The sequence below is a fragment of the Arvicanthis niloticus genome, chromosome 17 (genome assembly GCF_011762505.2).
Source record: "Arvicanthis niloticus isolate mArvNil1 chromosome 17, mArvNil1.pat.X, whole genome shotgun sequence".
In the NCBI taxonomy this organism is placed as follows: domain Eukaryota; kingdom Metazoa; phylum Chordata; class Mammalia; order Rodentia; family Muridae; genus Arvicanthis; species Arvicanthis niloticus.
This window is the reverse complement of record NC_047674.1, coordinates 12,348,728-12,370,254: the sequence shown is the minus strand read 5'-3', so window position 1 is coordinate 12,370,254 and position 21,527 is coordinate 12,348,728. Positions and strand designations below refer to the sequence as shown.

At 47.3% G+C, this 21,527-nt stretch overlaps 1 protein-coding gene across 2 annotated transcripts in view; it reads left to right on the top strand.

The window, feature by feature from the left end:
* The first annotated feature begins 65 nt into the window (after positions 1 to 65).
* The window catches only part of Gpr35 (G protein-coupled receptor 35), a 28,497-nt gene continuing 7,035 nt past the window's right edge, over positions 66 to 21,527 (top strand). Inside the window, exons 1-2 of one of the 2 annotated variants that reach the window (XM_034521857.2) lie at positions 66 to 2,841; positions 16,420 to 16,503. The gene's annotated coding sequence lies outside the window, so the exon portion shown is untranslated. The remainder of the gene's footprint in view (positions 2,842 to 16,419; positions 16,504 to 21,527) is intronic. The other variant, XM_076914729.1, reaches the window with a different exon arrangement.

The window sequence follows — 21,527 nt, the reverse complement described above, 5'->3', positions numbered from 1 at the left end:
GGTGCCGAGATGGGTGAGGGCAGCATGGGTTCTGGAGGAGGCAGGGAACAGGAAACAAAAGGTTTTGGCAGTTTTGACATCCCACTTTGGGCTTCCTGAACTGCAGTCTCACCTGGACTGTGACAGTGAATCCCAGTGATGTTCGAAGGGTATTAATTATCTCTATAAGTCAGTCCCAGTTAGGTGGTTGGAGTCAGGGAATGGCTTCAGTGAGGAGGCCTCCTTGACTTACTTGCACAGCTGGTCTTGGCTGGACTGTTAGTGCCACTCTTGTGTCCTACTGTGACAGGCTTGTTGGCATAAGCTGGACCCATAGGCCTGTCAGATGTCTGAATGGCCCCCTGCCCAGTACGCAGCCATGGAGGAGAGGCCCACAGTTTCTGGGGACTTGTGGTCATGTTGGTGTGGACCGCAGGTATGCTCTCTGTGGCAGGACTTCGGACTACTGAGGTGCAGCCTTCTCCATCCATAATCAGCTTGGTCAAATGTCTGCTGATTTCCCTCTACATCACCCCTGTTGATGAACTGTAACGTCCTAGGGCAGCTATTTTTGGTGCCACTGTTATTGACAAGGGCTATCACCTGGCCTGTCTTCTGGACTTGGATCCTACAACCCGTGGTATTTACCAAGCCCTATAGTGGCAGTTTCCATCTGTCCTGCAGAACTAGCTTAACTAGTGTTAGAGCAGAGACTTCACAGGATGTGACCTGGTCTTTCCTTTGAAAATTACCGCTGAGGGCTGTGCTTCAAGCTGGACAGCAGCCACTTTCCGTCCATAGCTGCTCCTGAGGCATCTGTCCACCCATCCCTGTCATCTCGGACCCCTTTAGTCTCCAGCTGTAGTGCTGAGTCCACCATCATCTCCCTTCCTATGCTCGCCTTAGTCAACAACACAGCAAGGAGCAATTGATCTGGACAGGACATTCACACTGGTCAGGGCCTGCTGTCCCCCCATTACCTGTGACAAACCCTTGTTCTTCCTGGGTAGCTAGTAATCCAGGCCCACAGCCTAGACTTGATTTTTCAGGCTGAACCCCCTTTCTAGAGATACACAGCAGAACAGGATTTGGGGCAGCTTATTTGGGTAGAAACGGGAGAACTCTCTCCCTAGAAGACACTTGGGTAGCCCCAACCTTACATTTAGGGTCTTTAGAAGGATGGAGGCCAAACCCCCTGGCCTTTGGATTCTACTCCACTGTCGCCTGTGCAAGGCTGCCTCCCGGCTAAGACAGACCCTAGGGACCTGCTGGCCTACCACAGTAGCCCTTCCCGAGACCACTGAGCTAACCTGTCGATTCTCAACAGTGTCTATTTTGGTAGTAGCATCTTAGGAAGACTCTGAGGAAGGATACTCTGTACCTTATAGATGACAGGAAATGTCCTTAAAATGCCTGTCCCCTCAGGCTGCCCAAGGAACATATATAGCCTCTACGAAGTGGGCTTTTCCCTGATGACAGAGGTATTAGAGATCTGCTGAGGGTCCGAGGCATCTGGATCCCCACAACATGCCCGTTTGCCATGGCTCCTGAAAAAGGCCTTTTGAGGACAGCCATGGTACTAGGCTACTGCTCTTCAATGTGTATCACCCCCGTGACCTCCAGGAGGCGCAATTAAGCTGTGAGTCAGTCTTTAGGATAATGGGGGCATTTCAGCTAGACCCTGCCTTCCGCGGTCTGAGGAGTTTCAGGTGCCTAGCTGAGGCGGGACGAGGAATGGGCACCAGGCTGTTGCTTCTGAGAGCAGCCCTGGTTTTGAAGAGTGAGCATAGACCACGGTGGACACCAAGGAGTGTCAAGGGCTGCCAAGGAGTGGCACTTCGAAGCTCTGGGGCACCACCAAGATCTGAAAGTCTGCCCTCTCCTAGTTGGCACCTTGGGAAGGACACAGGTGGAAACTGTACAAGGGGTTTTAGTGTTTGTGGTGTTAGGGTCAAGAGCTCACCAGGCCCTGTCACCACTGTCATCCAGCCTGCAGGACTAGCTTAACCAGCGTGGGAGCAGGCATGATGGCTTGGCAGGATCTTGGTTGTCAAGCTGACAGGAACTTGAGCCACCCAGGAACACCAAGAGAATGTCTGTTTTCTGAAGGTTACCCGAAGTAAGCAGAACCATGCTGAATGTGGGGGGCACCATCTGGGCTGGGGTCCCAGATAAATAAAAAGACACCAAGCAGAATACCAGAATTTGTTTCTGCTTCCTGACTGGATGCCGTCTGACCAGCTGCCTCGTGTTCCCATTGTCCTACCTTCCCACCATGACAGACTTCATTACTTTTCATGAACCTAAATAAACCCACCCTTTCGTTAGTTTTAAATCAGGCATTTTGTCGCAGCAATGAGAAAAGCAACTAATACAGTGTCTTTATAGAAGGGACCTTACCTCTCCTACCCTATGAGGCTGCAGCAAGACGACCAGCTATGAACCAGCCACTGGGTCTCCAAGACCTTGCTTTTGGACTTGTAACCTCCAGAAATGTCAGCTAAGTCTTTGTTGTTCATAGCCGTTTATACATAAAGCAACGCTGATGAGAGCTACAGGTTCATCTTCCGTGATGTCCAGAGCCGCAAGGTGTGCCGAGCAGACTCTGTCTTTGGTGACAGGGAAGGGACCTGGCAGATCCAGAAGGGCAGGTTGGGTGTGTTTGTGTGAGAATGTCTCCTTCCTAGGAGACTTTGGCCCCTCTACTAGCCCAGCCCCTTCCCAGCACTGCTTCCTGTTCCAGGGTAGTGGGTAAAAGCTTCCTGAGGCTGTGTGCTGTCCAATCTGGCTGCCCTTCTCTGACCTTTCTCACCTCCCCTTCTTCCCGAGCTCAGTCGACTTCGAGGGTCCAGAGCCTCTAGGGTGAGTATGGAATCCTGGCCCTGAGAGCACGTGGTCATGGAAGGGCAGCATGGGATAGGAGGCTAAACAGGGTGGACCGGGCTGGTCGAGCCTTGGCGAACATCTCACAGGTCAGCCAGCAGACCCCGTGCACTGCACTGCATTCTCGTGTTCTCCTCTCCCCTCCCCCTTTCTTCATCTGCTCTTCTTCCTTTCTTCTCCTTCACTCTTCCCAGCCATAAGCATGTCTCGGTAACCTACAGAGCTTCCTAGGTATGCCTCCCTGCCTTCTCTTTATCCTCTGATACCAGATGTAAGCCAGCCTTGCCTGGAAGAATCACCGTATTCTTGGAAACACACTGCAGCTCTGGGCTCCCCACAAAGCCCTGGATGCAGCTGTTCTCTCAGAGGGCTTTTTTTCTGCTTTGGTAGGGAAGGCTGGCTGGCCTGGCTGGCTACGAGCATCTTCTGCATGTCCCCCTGAAAGGGAGCTCAAGCTTCATCTGCAGAACTTTGAGTCATCCAGTTGGTGCTGAAACCCCAGGCCATTCTTTTTTTGTCCTCAAACAGCACTCATACAATGCTGTCACAGGTCTGGGCCTCTTCATCTCCGGGGACACAGGTGTGAGGCTCTCTCAAGAATGTGTGCAGTTCCCCCCGTAGGCTTACTTCCAGCTCCTGGGATACTTACAGCAGGCCAGGAGTTCACCTGCCAGGGAGGCAGCCAAGCTTTAGTGGCTATGGTGAAGGCTTCTGGGCCAGGGACCAGTGTTTGTGCTTTGTGGATGCCCAGGGCCTAGGTAGGTATTATGTCAGAACACTTGTGTTTGAACCCATGATTGAATCCTAATTGATCTGGGCTTGTCCCTCATCCTCCAGGCCCAGCAAGGATGCTGAGCAGGAGGTCCACTCAACTTTCACACCATGTCTTCATCTCCCAACCTCACTTCATCCTGAAGACACTAGAGTGTCTAGGTTGGTGGCAGGCACACTGCCCATTCCAGTGCCTTAGATGTGGCTGAGATGTCCAGCAACCCCACCTTGGAGCCTGTGATCCTTTAGGGAGAACCATTTATACAGAGGTAGCCTCAGCATCTAGACAGTGAGATGGCAGATGAACATATAGTGTGGTAGTAGATCAGCTAGGGACAGAGCATGGGCTAGCACCCTCAGACATGGTTCTGCAGTGTGGGGAGAGAACTTGGAGAATAACACCCACATGAGGCTGGAGGCAAAGCCTTCATAGGACCTAATGATTTGACTCTTAACCTCATAGGTAGTAGGGAGTCTCCCATAGGTCTGTGTATGTGTTCTCTTTGGCTGAAGTCTTAAGGACCTCTAGAAGGCTGTGTAGCCATGTGTGTGGTTGCCTATGTTGAATGGGAGGCCATGATCCAGGGCAGCCAGGAAACCAGTGAGATGCGCTGTCCAGTGCTTCATTGGATCCCCCTCATGGTTAGCCTAAGGAGAAGCAGTATCTTCCTCTCCTGTTTATCTAGGATTGTCTTAATTTCTCTAAGAACATAGGCTACATACTTATTCCTACGTGTTTCAGTGTCCATAAATGGTATTCTCCTTTTAGCTTCTAATTGTTGCTATACAGAGATACATTGTTTAGCCTGTTGATAGAGTATCCTATAATTTACTAATTCACCTGTCAGTTTTAAGTTTCTTCTTTCCTTTTTTTTTTCTGATAAATACAGCTTCTACATATGCATGTTTCAACTCTAGGTGATAAAATTGTTACTCCTTTTCAGCATCAGGCCCTCCCACCCTTCTGTTTTCTGGCTGGGCCAGTGCCATTTTGATAGTAGTGGCAAGAGCCATTCTGTTCCTGAGTACAGAGGAAAAATTTTAGCCTCTCCCTGCCTCATGTGAGGTTTCCTGTTGGTTACCTGTGGGTGTCCTTTATCATGTGTGGGGGGAATTCTTCCAGTCCTAGATCGCTAAGAATTTTGTCTATCAGAACAGGGTATTTTGTCAAATATATTTTCTGTACTTACTGAGGGGATTACATAAATTATATGAATTTCATTTTTTTCTATTACATGGTGACTTCTCTGGCAGATAATGTTAAAACTAGTCTTTTACCCGGTGGATGGTATGCCATCAGTTTGCATATTGTTGGGTTTAATTGCTGGGGTTTGGGGATGACTTTCATGGCTATGTTCATGTGTGACACTGGTCTTAACACCTTTGTGCAGTTAGAGTGAGAGGACAGGGCCTGCCTTAGAGGATGCCCTGTGGTCTGTATCTCTGTGATAGTCTGCAAGTGGTTTCAGTAGTAGTTTGTTCAGTTCACTTTATCCCTAAATGCAGACGGACCTCACCAGGAACACTATCAAGGTGGGGTGTTTCCTTTATAGAAATGTTTTAAATTGTGAACTCAAGAACTTTAATGGATGTAAGTGATTCTATTTTGTATTTTTGATACTGACTTTGACAAGGGGTGACTTTTAATAAATTCATCTGTTTCATCAAAGTCGTTAAATATATTTGGTTAAAGCTATTAATACCCTTTTAAATCCTAACGTTGGAAGTCTATCATGGTTTTTCTTTCATTTCTCATATTAGTGATTTGGACCTGTTTTGCTTTGAGGAATCTAGCCAGAAGGTTGCCAGTTTTATTTACCTTTATGAATAACTGCCTCCCGCTCCCTCCCCCCAGACAAGGTCTCACTAAGTTGTCCAGGCTGCTACTGAAATTGCCATAGGCCAGAGCAGCCTTGAACTCATTAAGGCCCCAGCAAACTGAGGTTGCAGGCCTTCACCTATAGGCCCAGGTTACAACAGCTTTTAAAAATCATTGTCTTTGTGCTGAAGAGATGACTCAGTGGTGAAGAACACTGACTGTTCATCCAGAGAACCCAGGTTCAATTCCTAGCACTCGCATGGCAGCTCACAACTCTGTGTAACTCCAGCTTAGAAATAAAACTATTTTCTTTGTTTTTGTTCTAACACATTAAATTGCCATTCTTTCTTTCTTTCATTTTTCCTTTCTTCTGTTTGTTTGGGTTAGCTTGTTGTTTTTCCAGCCTCCTAAAGTGGAATCTCAGCTCCTGAAATAAACATGGAAACCACAAATTGCCCTGTAAGCACAGCTCTGACTTCTCCAGAAGTATTGATAAGTTCTGTTCTCATTGTCATTCCGTCCCAAGTGCTTTCTATGGTTTTTCCAGTCATCATTGATCTTTGGATTGTTTCTAAATGTGGTATTTTGGGAGCATTTCACGTTACATTTTAAAAGTACATATATTTTGGGTTTTTTGAGACACTGTCTCACTATGGAGTCCAGGTTAGTCTTGAACGTATAGCCATCCCCCTGTCTCAGCCGCACATGTACTGGGATAGCAAACATGTGCCATCATGCCCAGCTTTTTGGGCTTTTTTTAGATGTCATAGCTCTTAGTTATTGATTTCTAGTTAAGTTTTGTTATATTTAGGGAACATACTCTCTATATAAACTTAAAGCCTTTTTAAAACTACTGTGTGTGTATGTGTGTGTGTGTGTGTGTGTGTGTGTGTGTGTGTGTGTGTACACGCATGTATATACATGTATGAATGCATGGGTTTGGGTCCCTGTGGAGGCCAGGCTATTGGATCCCTCTGGAGCTGAAAGTACTGGTAGTTATGGGCCACACAACCACACAACCTAGGAACTGAACTCAGATCATCTGAAGGAGCAGTGTGTGCTCTTAACCTCCAAACCATCTCATCAGCCCCTCTTCAATGTTTTTGCTTTAGTTTTTTGAGACAAGCTCTTGTATGTTGCCCAGGCTGGCCTTGTACTTGTGATCTTTTTGCCTCAGCTTCCTGAGTGGGGAGATTACAGACATGTGCCACAGTACTGAACTTAAAGCCTTTTAATTTTACAAAGATTTCCCTTACAGCTTGACATGTTACCTGCTTTGAGAATGTTCTTTATACATTTGAAGACAATCCTTGTCCTGCTGTTACTAGGTGTGGTGTCCTATAAATTCCATTCAGGACAGATCCAGTGTAACATATCCTGACTAACTTTTGGTTGCCTGTTCTGAGTTCCTGTGAAAGACGTTAAAACTTAGTGCCAGTCTGTTTGACATTAATGTGCCCAAACAAGCTTTCTTAGAATTCATGCTCAAACCTTGTACTTCTCTACTGCTTTTGTTATTGTTTTTCTTTTACTCTTAACTTTTCTTTGTATTTAAAGTGAGTATCACACAGCCAGCATAATGTTACTTCCTGGTTTTTAAACCCACTTTAATAATCTTTGCTTTTATTTTATTTCTAGGGGTGTTTGTGTGGATGCAGATGAGCATGTGACACACACACACACACACACACACACACACACACACGTTAGAGGACACGTGTCAGGAGTCAGTGCTCTTTCACCCTTTTCTGAGGGAGATACTCCTTATTCCTTCACTGCATGCTCCAGGCTTGCTGGCCCATGATGAGCTTCTGAGTATTCTGTCTCCACTTTCTGTCTCCCACTGAAATGCTAAGATCACTAACGTGTGGCGCTGCATTCTGCTTTCCCCATGAGCTCCTGGATAGAGCCCAGATGGTCCAACTCTCATGGCAAGTGTTCTTACCTGTTGGGCCATCTCCTCCCCTTATCTGTGCTTCTTAATTGGAGTGTTTATACGAGGCTATGTTTATGTAATTGCTGATATTATTTGGTTTGAAGTGACCATCTTTGTTTTCTGTTTATCTCATCTACACCCCCCATGCCCCACCCCCCATCTTGGGTAGCCGTTCCCTTGTTTTCTATTCCATTTACCTCTTATATCAGCCCATCTTAGACTTTTGTTTTATTTTCAGTGATGATTGTAGGGTTTATCACACGCATATTTAATGTATTGATGATTACTTAGAAGTAGGAGAGAGGTAAGGAAGGAGGATGGAAGAACCAGACTCTCGTGTCTGGTGTAGGCAGTAGAGAGATCACTCTGAATTGGCAACTTTTAGGGGAAATCAGCATTTGGGGTGATGAGAGGGGTAGATGAGGAGGCCATCTAGACACAAACTGATTTTAAAATACTCTGGAGGCATCTGACAGGAAACATCTGTTAGTCAGACCGCTGCATGGTCCACCTCAAGCCAGAGTCTAGGCTGGTGGCAGTTTGGGGTCAGAAGCATAGGTAATGGTGAGATCAGTAGAAGTGAGAGAATCTGCTATGACCAGGAAAGGGCCAGGACCAAGATGAGCTCACAAGAAGGAGTGTGAGAGGAAATGTCAGAGTGGGAAAAGGCATGGTGACATGTGCGTCATGGCTGCCACAGAGGAAGTGGCTTTGTGGTGGTGTAGGCATCAGAGAGTTTCAGGGCAATGTTCAAGGGAAGCTCCAAGATCATTTTAAGTTCCAGACATAAGTTTTCTTGTGGGTAAACAGGTTCATTTGTATTACCCAGAGTTTCACTAAAATAGTTGTCAAGAAGTCTCCAAAGCAAGGCCATATTAACACTGCTGTATGCTGTTGCAGGAGAAGCAAGGTAGTTTCTACCAGGCGTGCACTGAGGGCTACTGACCTGGGAGTCCACAGGGCCCTTAAGGACTGATGCTTCGGTGGGCACATGATGCACTCCACAGTTCAGTGCTGGGGGAGTTGAGGAAATGGACCTGAGAATGAAGATCAGTTCTTGTCTACTTTTGATACAACCAGCCCAGCCTGCTCTGCCACAAGTAGGCAAGAGACCATTTGGAACAGCCTTCATTGTGGCTTCATATTGTAACACCAGGGGTTGGTAAATGGAAGAGAAGTCTCCAGGACTGACCCCAGAAAGAAGAAACAGTGCTGTATATTCTAGCTAGAAAAGAGGTGTGTTCTGTTTACATTACAGCTGCCACCTCCACCATCACCACCCTACATGTGTACCAGTCATAAGCCTTGAATGTGTGCCAATCAGGAGCAAACAAGGAAGGAAGTTCTCCCTGAACTCCTCCAGTGGAAAGACGAGCAGAGTCACCGAGACACCCAGCCAAGGTTTTTATGGCCAAAGTATAGTCACCTAGAGTGTCATGATTGGAGCAAGTCCCCCCCCCGTCCCCCCCCCCCCAGAGCAGCAGCCATGGATATAGTGGTGTTTGTAGCTGGTGTTTCTTCAGAGCATCCATGCTGCCCCATGGCAGCCCAGTCTGTCCTCAGAGAAGTGATTCTTTGGTTAACTCTAGGCAGGTGGGGTTTGTTTGTTTGTTTGCTGAGTTGGAAGTTGAACCTAGAGCTTCTCACATGCTAGGGAAGCATTCTTTCTCTGTCCTCTCCCCATAGACATCCCCATGTCTTTACAATATAGACCTGCCATGGAATTAACAGAGCTAGGCATGGTGGTTCATGCCTGTAATTCTAGTACCTGGAAGGCTAAGGCAGGAGGATTGTCATGAGTTCCAGGCCAGCCTGGGCTAGAAAGCGAAACTGTCAGAAGCAGCAGGGCTGGAGACATAGGTCTGTCTGGTACCTGCAGCAGCCTGAGGAGCTCAGGGACTAACCACAGAGAAAACCAAACTATTGCCTTTGATGCACAAAAGGACTTTAGGCCAAGCCAGGATCTAGCAGTGGGGCTTCCTAAAAATTAGATGGGCTAAGGGAAAGAAGATGCCCGAGAGCATGAGTGAGGGCTTCTTAAGGAGCTGCACTTTGTTCAAGATAGTTTTAACATGGGTCTTGTAAAGCTCATGGTGAGAGGACAAGAGTCACAGAAAGGATAGAGCACGCCCAAGCGTGACTACTTAACAGAAAGCGTCATTGTAAGTGTCCTAGCATTAGCCATATATACTATTTTGGTAGCTTTCAGTTCCATCCTAAGGGTTACTGAGCAGCTACTAGTCTTTTTTCCCAGTTTTCAAGAAACGGGACAATATGTTTGATCAAAAGGTGCCTTGCATGGGCTTACAAGATGGTGAGATATAAGCAGGAGCCACTAGGGTTACACAAGGTGTTAGGACATGTCCTCTCACTGGAAAGGGGACTTCTAGTGGCATTCCTAGAGAGTCACAGGAGAGGGAGGAAGGTTTTGCACATAACTCACTATGTTATGATCTTTTTTTCCTTTTTTTTAATTGGCTATTTACATTATTTACATTCCAAATGTGACCCCCTTTCCCGGCTCTCCCTCTATTTTAGAATTCTTCATTTCAGCTGATGAGAAGCTTCAACAGACTCCGGGCTGACGGACCCCTTTTTCTTTTCACGTCTATACTTTTGCCTGTCCTTCTATCTGACCTCAAGATCTTGTCACCAAAAATCCAAAGCAAAACAAAATGCTAACCATTTTCAGTGGCACTTTGTAGTGTCTGCCCATGATGGTTTGTATATGCTTGGCCCAGGGAGTGGCACTATTAGAAGGTGTGGCCCTGTTGGAGTAGGTGTGGCCTTGTTGGAGTGGGTGTGTTACTGTGGGTGTGGGCTTTAAGACCCTCATCCTAACTACCTGGAAGTAGGTATTCTGCTAGCAGCCTTCAGATGAAGATGTAGAACTCTCGATTCCTCTTGTACCATGCCTTCCTGGATGCTGCTATGTTCCCACTTTGATGACAATGGATTGAACCTATGAACCTGTGAGCCAGCCTCAATTAAATGTTGTTCTCATAAGAGTTGCCTTAGTCATGGTGTCTGTTCACAGCAGTAAAACCCTCACTAAGACACTTCCGCTTAGCTAAACACCTTGAGGATGAGTTTTATCCCTATGATTTGTCTCTGCCATCCCCCCTTTCCCCCTCCACTTCCCATCAGCCCCCAGCTATCTGGACTTCTCCTTGGCTTGCATAACCTCATGTGCACCACTGTCTGTGTCATTCCTTTCTCTGCCAGGAAGCCTGGGGTGGTTATGCATTTCTTCCCCCATCATTCCCTTGGGGACTTGAGCTAGTGTCTGGCCTTCCTGGGCCATGATTCTTCCCCACTGTGCAGATGGATTTGGGGCTCTAAGTACAAAAGCCACCCAGCCAGAGTCCTGAGGAGGCTTCTATTCCCCAGGAGTTCTAGATCATGTCAAGTCAACAGACAATATTTGGGGGAGGCTTGTTTTTGTTTATTTGTTTTTGTTTTTTTGACACAGGGTTTCTCTGGGTAGCTCAGGCGGTCCTGTAACTCACCCTGTTTACCAGGCTGGCCTCAAGCTTAGAAATCCACCTGCCTCTGCCTCACCAAGTGCTGGGATTAAAAGTGTGCACTACCACTGCCCAGCACAGCCAAAATCAGCTGTTATACTTAGGGACCCCACAAGTTCCCCCATACCCATGCCAGTGATGATCAAATCATGACCAATATTACTGCTGTGCCTTCCACCTACCAGCAAAGATTATTTTAATCATTTCACCAACAAAAAGCCCAGGAAGAGAAATGAAGAAATGTGAGCACCATAACCGCTGCTGTCCTGGCTGGTTGTAGGAGAGAAAAAAGAAGCAGAGATCAGTTCCTATCCTAAATTTAAAAGAGCAATTTCCATAATTGAACCAGGATCAGAGGTGCTGGCTGCAGGTCAGAGTCCTCTGTGTGATCTTTCAAGATTGATCCGTAACAGCCATAGGCTAGGGCAGCAGGTCCTCTGAGGAAAGATGCCCTATGCACGCACCCCAGCAGGGGCTGCAGCCAGTGCACTGCTGTCTCTATGGAGCAGGCTGTACTCACTTCACATCAGCCCTCGGCACCACACTCTGCATAGGTGGCCTCTCTTCTTTAATACTCAGTCTTTCTCTTCCTCCTCAAGTCTGTCCAAAGGAAGAGCCTCTTGTCGGGTCCCTTAGCAGGGAGACTAGCCCCATCTCTATGCTAACTGGTACTTGCTTTGTGTCCGATGGCAATAAGAAATTGGCAGTTTCTTCCTTCACCTCTGACTGACCCTTGTAACATGGGACACGGGTTTACTTGTGACTGGTGTCCTGGTCATCTATCTTGATGCAGCAACTCATTGGAGACCAGAGAATCCACACCATTTATTACTGATGGGCCTTCTAAGTCTCTTCATTGAGTGTGTCTTTCTTGCCCCAGTATCTGCCCCTTAGCTTATAACTATTGTTTTGTTTGTCTCTTGCCCTGAACCTCCCCCCACGAGCTGGTCCTGCCCACTTGCATGCCTTAGTGTTACTGTTTATTGCCCAACTACACTCTCAACAACTTTCAGGCAGGTCAAGATGCCCAAGCAGACTCTGGTGTTACTTGAGTCCTGGCAAGACCATGTTGTAGGAAGAGTGGTTGGCTTTTTCTGTGATGCAGCTACTGATGACCATCATGTGGCCAGCAGTCCCCCTGCCTCTCAATACCCCTGCTGTTCATGGTGGACCCGACTTACACTCTCACAGCAGATAACACAACACATTGCCATTTCTGAATTCAGGTCAAGACACTGGCCTTTGTCAAGGATGCCTCCTCTCTCTCCCGGCTCTAAGGAAACCCAGTTGCCATGTTGTACAGTGGTCCCACAGTGTGCAGCTGCTGTGAGAGACTAGATGTTCAGGCGCTGAGGAGGTCTTTGTATATAGTCAAGGGGAGCTTGAAGCTTCCTTCACCCATAAGCCTGTTCATTGTCTGCTACCCAAAATACCGGTGACTTAAGGGCATGAGGGAGCAAGACAAAGGGTTCATTTGGAACACCAGCAAACCAGAGAGATACAGATTGTCAACATCTTGCCCCAGATTATCAGATAGGTGGACCCCAATACAGTTACAGATGTCTGCTATGTCTGCTGGTCAGATCTGCCACACTGAGGGAGGTGTGTGTTCTTTAAATCTATTAAAAAGTCACTGATAAGAAAGTTACTATGTCTAGTTATTGGGAACAGTCCATTCCATCATTGATGACAAAGACATAGAAGTTGTCTTTTCTCCAGAGAACAGGAGGGTGGAGTATGACTGCTTTCTCCAGGTGGACAAAGGGATATCAATTTGCTAGAGAAACGTTTTAAACTCTTGGTTGGCTGCTTCTGCAGCTAAAATGCTGGGATTATTGTTATTATTTTTTTTATCTCTTTGCCTTAGGGGAAGTTCAGCAGCCTGTAAAGAGTGACCCAGATAGCAGTCCCATAGTGGATGCAGCAGGAACCTTCCATGCTGAGCTTTCAGATGAGGCCCCAAGGCCCTGGGTTGGCAGAGCCCTGACTCCTGACCCACAGAAACTGGGTGATAATATCTTTGTTGTCTTCAACTGTTTGCTTTAAGGGTAATTTTTGTGTGTGAGTGTAGCAACATGAATACTGTGAAGACTCCATTGATGATGCCAGCTTCATCCAGCAGTCACAGTCTGCAGAACGGTGGCGCTCTAATCTTCTCCTCCGTGTGTGTGAAGAAGCTCAGGAGCTATTTGGTCATGGCAATGCAGTTTGATTGGGAGGGCAGGACAAGGGCGTGGGTCTTCGTTTTCATAGACTAGCTTCTGAAGTGAACTTTTGTTAGCATCTTATGAAGTGAGTGATGGATTTTTAAAGGGTGATCACAGGTCCATAGATTTAAACTTGTTATGTTCCATTTCATTAAGTGCATGCACCCTATTGATGCCCAAACCATCCCTTCTTTATCCAGAGCAGCAAATCCGGATTCACTTTGTTGTCTTTGTGGCCATTTGGTTTGCAAAAAGACCTTCCAGGCTCATCTTTTGCACTTTCCAGCCTAGGCTGCCTTCTAGAAATGCTTCTCTTGTTCCACAGGAGATACAGTATTCAGAGACCACAGGCTGTCACTTCAGAAGTACTTGTCACTATTTGGCTAAGCCTTTGTGTCTAGGCCTTGTCTGTAGTCAGAACTAAGATCCATCTGGATTATGTGTAAGACAGAAGAAGTACAAACAGGCACTCTCGGTTCAAATTCAGATCTATACAGTGTCTGCCTCACCACTCCACATCCACAGCCACTCAGCAGTACTCAGCTGTTCTGTTCTCTCCTTCTCAGACACAGAGCGCTCAGTGACAGGGCCCTGTGCCAACCACGGTTACTGAGACTACTGCAGATTTGTGTGATGTTTTACAGTTTTTGGAATGTATTGCTATTTATGCAAAACACTATTTTAAAATATTTTGATTATTGAAAACAACATTTTTAGGTCATTCTTTTTGCAAGCAGGCTGACATGACTGGGTCTCGTAATCACTTGGAAGAATGGAAAGGCTATGCTATCTACCCATAATACAAGTCAACTAGCCTTGTTTTACTTCCACTGTTAAGGATATTTTTAAAACTCAGTTTTTTGTAAGGGGGGCATGGTAATACACACCTTTAGTCCTAGCATTCAAGTAGATGGATCTATGAGTTCCAGGATGGCCTGGTTTACATAGAGAGTTCCAGGTCAGCCAGAGCTACATAGTGAGACCCAGTGGCAGAAAGAAATAAAGCCAAACAAACAAACAAACTTCAAAAGCTACTTGGTCCATATAAACAAGATATAAAGTATCTGGGCATGGTGTCTTACACCTGTAATTTCATCACCCTGAGACAAAGGATCATGAGTTTTAGGCTAGCTGTTGGAGCTTCTGTTGCTGTGATAAAACAATCATAGCCAAAAAGCAAGTTGAGGAGGAAAGGTTCTGCTTTTGCTTCCAGATCGCTATTCATCGTCAAAGAAAATCAAGACAATTAAGCAGGCCAGGAAGCAGGAGGCAGGAGCTGATACAGAGGCCATGGAGGGTGCTGCTTACTGGTTTACTTCCCCTAACTAGCTCAGCCTGCTTTCTTATAGAACCCAGGACCACCAGCCCAGGGATGGCCCCACCCACAATGGGCTGGGCTCTCCCCCGTCAATCACTAATTAAGAAAATGCCTCACAGCCAGATCTGATCAAGGCATTTTCTCAATTGAGGTTCCCTTCTTTGAGATAACTCTAGTTTGTGTCAAGTTGACACAAGACTAGCCAGCGCACTGGCCTCAGTTTTACAATGACATTCTGTCTTTTAAAAATTAAAAAGGAAAAGAATAAAAATTAACAGAATATAAACTGTCTGAGTCTGGTAGCAAAGACATGTTTTCTCAGGCTGATACCAAAAGATCACAAGTCCAAGGTTTGCCTGGGATACAGAGTGAGTTCAGAACCAGCCTGGGAAACTTAGTAAGATCCTGTATAAAAATAAAAGGTAAAAAGAGGGTCATAATGTCCCAGTACACTCCCTCAACCCCACCATCACACATACACATGCCTAGAAAGATTTTGTTGTTGTTGTTGTTGTTGTTTTTCAAGACAGGGTTTCTCTGTGTAGCCCTGGCTGTCTTGGACCTGTGTTGACCAGGCTGGTCTTGAACTCAGAGATCCTCCTGCCTCTGACTCCTAAGTGCTGGGATTAAAGGAGTGCACAACCACTGCCTGGCTTAAAAAAATAGATTTTAGACATTTAGCTGCTTCTTACAGCTCTGCTCCATGGTGCCAGCATCCTTCCTCCAAGCCAGAGCCTTGCAGATTGACGTGTGAGTCTTACGTCCTAGTTCCATTCTGCAGGTCTGCACTTCAGTGCTTACCCTGAAGCATACCACTTTCTCACTGTCTGTGGTAGATTCCTAGATATGAGGTTATTGGATCAGATAATAAATACAGCTCTCATTTTTCTTGACGTGCGATGTCCTGGAGATCAATGAGTCATGCCAGAAGAAGTCACTTGAGGTTGTCATCTGACTTTTGGACATGTACTTATTTAATGGAGGGGTCACGGTGCCATAGAGAGCTGAATTTGTGCCTGTCCTTTTTTGATCATGCTGCATAACTTTTTCATATCTCTAACACTTCATGCACATGTGTTCTTCTGCTTCAGTGTCTATCATTAACCACATCTTGCTCAACCTCAGAGGAAGTGGCTCGGAGGGCTGGTAACCCTGGGGTATCAGGAAGGGTGCCGTGAGAACCTGGGTACCTGGACCACCCAAGACATACTACCTTAGTCTATCCAAGCAGAAGGCAGATGTTCTGATGGAGAAATAGGAAAGTCCCTCACTGAGAGACTGGGCCCTCTTGCCCAGTGTAAGCTTATGGGTGGTGACCATTTTACTTGAAGCAGAGTAAGATGTTCACTACACACAATTCTCATGAGTCATTGAGTCATGAGATAGCTTTTTTTTTTTTTTTTTTTTTTTTTTTTTTTTTGAGAAAGCATTTCTCTGCATAGTCTTGGTTGTCCTGGAACTAGCTCTGTAGACCAGGTTGGCCTCGAACTCACAGAGATCTTGCCTTTACCTCCCAAGTGCTGGGATTAAAGGCATATGCATATGCCTGACACGAGCTGACATTTTTGTCCCCACCAGATTTCTTTAGTCTGAGGTCTCTGCCATAGTTCAGGACCTGGGAGCTTTTTTCCCAGAAGCCTGTCAAGGCTCAGGATTGTGTGTGTGTGTGGGGGGGGGCATAGCTAGAGGGGTCTTCAGATTAGAGGTGGATTGAGTGAGAAGACTCTGCTAAGAAGGTATAGTGTTCTTGAAACCCCCTCGAGGCTGGAGAGGACAGCTGGTGACTGGAGTACTGTGGGGGAGATGGAATCTCCAGTAGTGGGCCTGGCATGAGGCCAGAAGCCACTCTTCTAGTCAAGAAAGGGGAAGGAGGGCTGGGAGTGTGGGTAAGCAATTAGAGGGCAATAAAGGACAGTGAGGCTCTGACGATGCAGGAACTGTGTCGTGGGCAGCACCCAAGGTCCCATCCCACTGTCTCACAGGGGGTTCCACAGAGCTGTCTGGCAGCACTGAAACTGAGCAGCACTTTGGGAAGGCCCACCTGGAGTAGAAGCCTGCTGCCTGAGGTGAGTGAGCCACCCGGATTAAAGAGACTGGAAGTTAGTGAGCTGCCCCCTTCCCTCAGTCTGCAGGATCCTCCTCTTGCCATGTGTCACCCGCTGTGATCTCTGGGCAACTTTTCTCTCAGAGGGTAATGCTGTCTTTAGGGCCCTCGTTGACCTAAACCATCTGTGGGCACCAAGGGACAAGTGGGTACGAGTTTCCCAGAAGGAAGGATGACACCCATGTGTCTCTCAGGACACATTTGCTGCTGGAGATGGGTGCTGGCCTCCTACAGAAAGGGATGAGTGGGTCAGGAAGGGCAGTGGCTGCTACTGCCACCACTCAGCACCCCCTCACAATTCAGAGCCCTTCAGGACTTAGAACTCTGACAACTTCCTCAGGACCCTCTCAGGATGTCCACAGAACCCTCTTAGGACTGCTTCAGGCTCCTCTCAGACCTTATTGGTGTCTCCTCAGGGCCTCCTCAGGATCCCCTAGAACCCTCAGGATTACTTCAGGCTCACCTCAGATTCCCTCAGAATCTCATCAGGGCTCTTTCAGATGTCCTCAGAAGCCTTTCATATTGATCCCCTCATAACTCTCTTAAAGCTCCCTTGAAACAACTCCTTTAGCTTTCCTCAGTGTTCTCTAAGAGCCCCATTTAATATTCAAGGATTCTTTGGGTTTTCACTATGTTCCTTGACCATCCTATGGTAGCTTCACTAGCACGGCCAGGGCCAGAGCTGCCGACTGAAGGAATAGTCCTGTGTGCATCAGATATATGTGCTGTTTAAGACAGAAGAGAGGCCAGGAAGATGAAGAGATGATGTGAGCAAGGCCATTCAGACATACAGAGCAGAGCTGCAGTAATTGTGTGTGTGGAAGTCACTTAACTAGTAACAGGTGGAGGAAGAGAGAAGTCCAGCTTCTGGGAGCAGAGTCCTGAAGGAGCTTTTAGCAGCTCCTAGGAGGGACAGCCAAGGAGCAGCAGAACTGGAGCTGTCCACGGGAGAGTGAGTACCTCTGAGTGGAAGGATGCCTTCATTTCCAGGAAGCCTGGGCATAGTCAGAGAGCCAGTGACTTCACCAGAGGCTGTAGGCTCCCAGAGTCTCAGATGTGATTGACTACAAAAAGCTTAACCGCTTTTCCTGAAACTAAGTTGACTTCTTCTTTTTGCCTTTGCCACATTTTTCGTTGAAATGATGATTTTAAATTAGTCTGAGTGGGAAATACAAGCACATGTGTGTGGCAAGACAGGCACCTGAGAGGGTGGGTGAATCTAGGCCTAGCCAGGCCTGCTCTTTTGGCTCCACGCTCACACCTTTGGCCATAGCTCTGTGGAAGGCAGGCAGCTCGATCTCAGAGGCCATAGGCATTTTTTGTTTAAGAAAAGATAAAGGAAATGGCTGCTGCCTGATCAGTCCCCTTTGGTCACCTCACACTCAGAAGAGGCTTAGGCCTCCCCTGCCATTCACAACCCAAATCACTTTCAGTGGTGGAGGTTTTTGCTGCCATAACATGAAGTTGGAAGAACCTGAGGGGCTTTATTTGTTCAGGGAGGCCAAGAGAGTTGAGGTGCAGCCATCGAGGGTTATATGGGACAAGTTTCAGAGTGAAGGGACCCCACTGCCAAGTTACTAGCCTTGTGGCACCATCTCCCTCAACTGCCTGACTAATTTGTCTGTCTAAACAAAGGATGGACTTTGCTATTCACAGACCATCTCATAGCTAGCTGCAAGTCATTTCTTTATTCATGCAAACTTAGGGAAAATTTCAAATACACAGAAAAGTCTGGAGGGGGGCGAGGCAGATATAAGAGTGTGCTAGTCATCCATCCCTGAAGGGTCACCTCTGTCAAATCTGTGTAAGGAAAATCCCACTCCCTGCAGCCTTGATCTATCAGGGACCCTCAGGAGAGTCCCAGACCCTGCCATTTCCACCAGACACTGGAGTGCATATTGCTAGCAGATGTGAGTTTTGTAAGAACTAATTCCTAGACAAAGGTCTGGGCCATGGCATACAGCTGCCAGACAAGGTCTACAGAGACATGGACCAAGATGGTAGTAGCTTTTCCAGGGTTCTGGGGTTGGAGGTGAGAGCCCAGGCCTGGTGTTTAACTGTACCTTGTCAGGATCACCTTGCTGAGGAGACAAAGGCACAAACTCAAAGAGAAAGACAGCAACAGGGGGTCAAAAACACCCAAGAGAAAAAAAAATGTGGCATGGGAAATGCCCAGCAGTCCCAGTGCGCAAGCTGGGAAGAAAGTAGACACCTGAAATTAGAGGGGTCATTGAAGTCGGGCCCTGCGGAGGAGCTGCTGGGTCCAAGGTGGGAGGAGGTAGATGGAGTAAGGGTGTGCCCAGGGTGTCTCATGGCCACTTCCTGGGAAAGATACTGTAAGACCCCAAAAGGGGACTCTCACCCAAGTCCGGACCTGCACGAACCCAAGGACACACGAGAAACCTTCTTGATGCAATTGCAGAGGAGGTTTAATGACGAGGGCCCTCGGGCCGGAATATATCTCACGCAGGAGATAGAGATTCCGACCCCAAGCCCAGGAAACTTGGGATATTTATGGGTAGGGGTTGGGGAGAGCGGGAAAGTTTGGCGCGGTTACATATGATTGGATATATCAAACATCCGTTCCCAAGCCTGGTTTCCATCTAGCCCCCATCCCAATTATCCTAATTTACATCTGTATCTTGCTCCTGGGAGAATTCCTTTCAAGTGACTTCCGTTTACCCAGGTGTTTTATTGCCTCTATCTTGGGTCTTTTGTGCCTTTGAAATGTTTATTCAAGCCCTTGGAATGCACCCCAGGGGCAGCTAACACTTGAGTGTAAATTGAAACTCTGAACCTAAGAAACTCTCACGTTGAGACCTAAAATTTCATTTTTACAATTTATTCTTACAATACCAGGTTAAATGCCAGAGGCTTCCAGACAACAGAAGGCTTCCATGTGGGATCTTACTGAGGAGGTGGAAAGCTTGGGGTTTTGAGATGGGGAGGGACTTCAGTTCAAGTGCAGCTCAAGGGTGTTACCATTTCTGGCACCTTGTTGCCCTGTGAAGTGGGGATGGGACTTGTGAAGTGAAGGGACGTGGTCTTGACAGGCTGAGGACTGGTGTTGGAAGGACCCAGAGTGGGAAACGAGAGGCGGGTTCGTGCGGAGACACGGATCTGTGCAGGGCCGATGCTGAGTGAGGCTCACACCTCCAGCTGTGGTACTTCCACTCTGCATCGACTGCTTGTGGATTCTAGTCCATGAACCCATCAGCAAAATAACATTAGAAGCAGGGTCATGTCTTTGCTTGCTTTGAGGCAGCTTGTGGGAGAGGGGTGTTCCTGGGAAGCCATTACTTCATGACCTGGTTCTGTGAAGAGAGAACTGAAAGTGGCAGTATAGAGAGCTGGGAGCAAGGGCACATCTCCTTGGTCAGCCCTACCTTGTACAACCATGGTCGGGACACAGGACCCTGCCTTCTGATCCTGTCTCCTGGGGCTGGGTAATCTGTGTGTGGTCACATGGCCACTACCTGGGGCATAGCACTTAAGAGGCCCTAAAACAAATAGACTTCAAGAAAAACAAAATCAATGCTTTTTAGGAATTATGTTATAAGACAAATGCAAGAATACCTGTGTACGTCAGTGTCAACAGTTTAGACAAAGACAAGGTCACCCTTGGTGTTCCTTTTGCCTTAGGCACTAGGTCACCCTAGTGAGTTGGATAGACTGTGAGGCTCCATGCAACCTCACACTCAGACACTAGAGGTGGCCCTAGATCCTCAAGGGGAGGCAACTGCTCACCAACTAACTGCCTGTAGGCCTGAGCACCTGTCTTAGTCAGTGTCCTTTTGCTGTGAGGAGACACCATGACCACAACAAGACTTAGAGAAGAAAGCATCTAACTGGAAGCTTGCTTACAGTCCATTATCATGGTGCTGGATCAGTAGCTGAGAGCTACATCCTGACACACAGAGAGATAGAGATAGAGAGGGGGAGGGGGAGGGGGAGGGAGGAGGGAGGAGGGAGGAGAGAGGGGAGAGAGAGGCTACCTGGAAGCTGAGGCTGCTAGAGGCGAGAGGCAGCAGTAGGCCTTCTGTAGAAGCCTGCAGATATGGTTCTGAGGCTGCCCAGCAGGGAGACTGTGGATTTGTCATGGACCCTGAAACCTGACCAACAATAGCCAGGTCTCTGGGGCCTGGGGATCTAAATCCTCTGAGTAAGGGGCTAGTCAACCCCATGGGTCAGCTTGGATAGCAGTGCCCCGAGTCCCCGACAGAGCTTAGTTTGGAGTACTGTTGGACTCTAAGGATCCAAACCCACGGGAAGCACTCTCCTAGATGGGACTCACAGAAGGGACTCGTTGCAATTGCATGAGGTTTATTATGGAATAATAATAATGGCCGGTGCACCGGGGCTCTCTCAGGCGAGGAGGCACACCAAGTGAGGAAAAGGATGGTTTTTATACAAAGTTCACAAAGATAGTTAATTGCTTCTTGGACAATAAAAAGAGATTTCATACATCCGTTCCCAAGCTTAGTTTCCTTCCCAGTCTCCGTCCCTATTTACATCCATATCTTGCTCCAGGAGAATTCCTTTAAGTGACTGTTTACCCAGGTGTTTTATTGCCTCTATCTTGGGTCCTTTGTTCTTTTGAAATGTTTGTTCAAGCCCCTGGGATGCACCCCAGGGGCAGCTAACACTTGAGTGTAGATTGAAACTCAGAACCTAAGAATCTTTCATGCTGAGACCTAAAATTCCATTTTTACAACTTATTCTCACAGTACAAGTTGGGAATTGGGATGGGGGGAGGGGGAGTGGAGACAGGACTGAGGGCAGCATGTGCCCTGTGCAAGAGAAGATGGTGTTCGAGCCCAACTTGATCTCCACACGTTGAGTGGCTTCCTGGAATACATAGCCCTGTGTGCCACTAGGCTACTGTTGGGGAGAAGCCCAGTGGGGAGGGGAGAGGGGTCCTGATGGTGCTCGTTGTCATCCCAGCTATCTAATCAGAGGGGAGAAACTCCTGGAGTGATACCCTAC